This window comes from Arachis hypogaea, chromosome 11 (genome assembly GCF_003086295.3).
Source record: "Arachis hypogaea cultivar Tifrunner chromosome 11, arahy.Tifrunner.gnm2.J5K5, whole genome shotgun sequence".
Classification (NCBI taxonomy): Eukaryota; Viridiplantae; Streptophyta; class Magnoliopsida; order Fabales; family Fabaceae; genus Arachis; species Arachis hypogaea.
The window spans coordinates 35,614,303-35,618,492 of record NC_092046.1 but is presented as its reverse complement, the minus strand read 5'-3'; positions in this window follow the sequence as shown (position 1 = coordinate 35,618,492).

The following is a 4,190-nucleotide window of genomic DNA, read 5'->3' as shown; positions in this document are numbered from 1 at the left end:
CGGCAGCCTGGTCATATGTGCAGGAACTGTGACTAGAGAAGACATACTACTGGAGGGGATGGTTAGATGTTATGACCTTTATGGTCTTGTTGTTGTTGTCTATGTTGTTCTAGGATAGCTTAACTTGAGTAATGTGAGGTCTTGTTGTTATGACGTTGATAGTGGTGTTGTTGTTGTCTAAGTTGTATAAGCAAATCTTTATTTGAGTAATGTAAGGTTGTTTGAGTCAGCTAATGTCGTGAATCTGTTATGTGTATTAACTTCGTCGATTTATCTCCTATTATTTTAGGTGTTTAATTGAAACACTTTGGTACGCATATGAATGCGCGTAACATTCCTATATAATTATCACATACATATCAAATAACATACAACCGCTGTCTGAAACATGAAACCATAAAAATTATGCTACGAACATAATCAAACGTAGTTCCAACCATATGTAAAAAGATCCCATAACTAATCAGAATCATCGATGGTGTCACTGTCATCATCGTTGAACTGACCAAGCAGGTGACCTCCGGTGCCACACAAAGGAGGATGCCTCACCCTCCTCGGTCACTGATGTGCCTCTGGTGCGGATGTTTGTGGCGGAACGGCGCTGAATGCTGATGCTGGGGTCCCTCCTAAGGCGAACCACGGGTAAGATGGAGAAGCTGCAGGCTCATTGAGGTCAACCGGTAACTGAGGTTGAACATCATGACTCGGTGGCTAGTACTCGGCAAACTGGGAATGATCCTCAAGCATCTGTGGCCTATAATGGGTCGCATCGTCGTCCCTCAGCATGTCTGCTATATCCCTAAAGAACTCTGACTGACTAACAGGATCATCGTTGTCCATGCCGACGGCCGCGGTAGTAAAGTCAGCGAATACCTGTGGCTCGACACTCCCGAACACCTGAGAGCTACCCCCTACATCGTAGGTGGGTTAATCCATCCCAGTGTCTAATCCCCCAACATCCTCACCCACAGCGTGCTAAGCACCGCCATCGGAACCGGATGGTCCTGCATCCCGATCCCGACCACGACCATCTCGTCCACGCTGTCGTCTGGCTCTACGTCGAGGAATACGATAATCCATGACACCTTTATCATCAGCAACACCTAGGTCCTCATCCAAACAGTCGTCGAGCCATTGCCACTCTCGATTGGTGGTACGTGTGCCTATACGCCGATGCCGATCCACTCGCCTGTTGTCCGGTCTGTCGTAAACCTGCACCCTGGGAGGTGCCTGCGACGACCCTCTGTGACGAGCCTCCTCGGTCAAAACAATCAGCCTCAGATCATGAAATGCAAAGTTTGGGGATAGAAATCTGTGGGCCACACGGCACCACCAGTCCAAGTACTCAATTGATGGACCGGGGTCAACTACTCGAGCGACTGGTATGACTGAATCAACCCGGTTCTCCCAATGCTGATGCCACCCCTTCCATCCTTCGCATGGAGCCAATCTATGTTCAGAGCAAACTGAGGGAGATGATGAACACTGCCGAACTGCGGTACCACCCTATCCACCTGATGCCACTCAATCGCAGTAAAATATATCAGGCTAGTGACCGCCGTCCATAGCCTACAGTGCTCGTCAACTAGTATCTCCGGATGAACAACAGCAGCAACCTCGGGAGAAGAATAAGGCTCCCACGCAAACTGGATCGAATAAGTTATAGTTAGGTAAGACCATAACATTAAACATGAAGAAGTATTTGTAAGAGCAATAACTAAACGACTCACATCGTGGACACGCAATCTATTCAAAGAAAAGCGTGCAGACACGACTCTTTGATCCACTGCATCATTTCTCGGTAGATATGTATCTCACCTACAATTTTTATTGAAAGCATTTCATCACAAACAAGAACACATGAAATTGAACAAGTTATGGACCGAAAGTAATAAACCGTACCTAGATGCAAGTGGAACCCAAACACATCAAAACCACTAGGTCTCAAACTGGAAAACCTCCAGAAAATCCAAGACTGTAAAAGCTGTAGTGGCCCGGCCAAGTTAACCACATTTCTGTTTGTCCCATGACAAAGATATCTATACAACCAGGCTAGTGCAGCCGAGCCCCAGCTATATCTGCCCAAATTGTCCAGCGATGCCAAATAAGGCTACCAGCGAAGGTGAACCCGGTTTGCGTTCTTGTCCGCAAATAGCTGAGATGATAATAACATCAGAATATAAGCACGCGCGTATATACGTACCATCTCTTCACTCGCGTCTGCTGGGAGAACACGGAACCTCTCATGCAACCATGTGTAGCACACCGTCATCTGCTTGACTTTAGTATGCGGCGGTAACTCCCCAAACAACTCCCGAAACCACACCCATGCTGGTCTTCCGTTCTCCATTAGATTCTCAAAGTCAGTCAGGCACCCACTAATGGCCTCCCCATCTGTGGACAAACCCAGCTGATATGCCATGTCTTGCAAAGTGATGGTGCACTCCCTAAACGGCATGTGGAAGGTGTGCATTTCAGGACGCCACCTCTCAACAAATGCACTAAGTAGAGGCTCATCAACCCAGAACCACTGACTGTTCCGCCTAGCGAGGTGATACAACCCAGCGGTCTCTAGATATGGTATAATTCGGTCGTGTAAAGGCATATTCTGTTGTCTCCTTATACCGTTAATAACCCTAGTAGGCTGCAAAATGTGGGTAAGGAAATCCTCAACATACGACTAATACTAATAAAATCAAACATAAGTTAAAAAATTTATTAGATACCCACATTGCTGTTCTATTTTCTCTAATGCTAGTAATAACAATAATGAAACAATAAGAATAATAACAATACCGACAGGAATAATTGTACTAACAGTAACCATAATAATAATACTAACAGCTCCCAATACTAATAAAAATAAAATTAATAATAATACTACTACTACTACTAGCAACTCAGAATAATAATAATAATAATAATGATGATGATGATAATGATAATAATAATGATGATGATGATAATGATGATGATGATAATGATAATGATAATGATAATGATAATGATAATGATAATGATAATGATAATAATAATAATAATAATAATAATAATAATAATAATAATAACAACAACTACAACAACTAACCTCTTGATCGATGTATCCAGCCACGTGCGCAACGCTATTTAGCCGGTACATGTGAGCTTCGTCCTCCATGGCTCCACCACCCAAATGAAACCCTAAACCTCTCCCTCAAACTCTCTCAACTACCAACCTACAACAATTTTGGTTTGCCCCAAATGACATCCGTGAGGACTCTCCACGGATTATGTATTTATAGTTCACTCAACGTAAACCGTGGTAGCCAGGGGGGTTTATGTTTCAGAGTTGTTTCTTCATAAACCGTGGTCACCAGGCACAGTTTATGGCTAGCTATTTTCTCTCATAATCCGTGGTGAGCAGCCACGGTTTATGCTCAACCTTTTTCAACTGGAATCTGCTGAAGCCTTCCACAGTTTATGAAACAATGAGAAACCGTGGCTAGCTCCATGGTTTACATAGTAATCCAAAAAAACACACTCATATAAGGACTTTCCAAATGTTGTATATAGGTAAATGTTTTTCTCATTTTATTTATTTAAGTACATTACCCTTTCTTTTATGTTCTTTTTGGGCTAGATAAAAAATTGTTAAGGTTTGGATAGTCAAATTAAAGCCCATCTTACTAGAATTTAAAATTTATTGCATTTAAAAAAAATAACAACAGGATAATAAAAAAATATATTACTAAATGTATTCAAAAAAACATATATATTTAGAAAAACCTAATGATGTTATATATATATATAATGTCCCAATTTTCAGTAGGTATGAACCACTGTCAGTCATTAAACACTACATGTTAGTAACTCTATAAGACTATAGAGTCCGTACATTTTATTACATATGAGTTTGTCGCACTATCAAAATCACATAAGTTAGTCAGATTTTATATATTTTACGATTTTAAAGTTAGAAATCATGTCCAAACTAAAGGCTAAGAAATACCATATAGAGAGTAAATAAAAAAATTACCATTTAATTGAAACAAATAGTCAACAAGTAGTCATAAAAACAAAACAAGTATCATTCATATATCATTATAAAAAGTCAGTACATGCTAGACTCGATCAACATACTTATATATATACTCATAACCTACTAGATGTTTGGTCTATGCAACAAATTCCTAAGCTAGCATCTAGCCTAA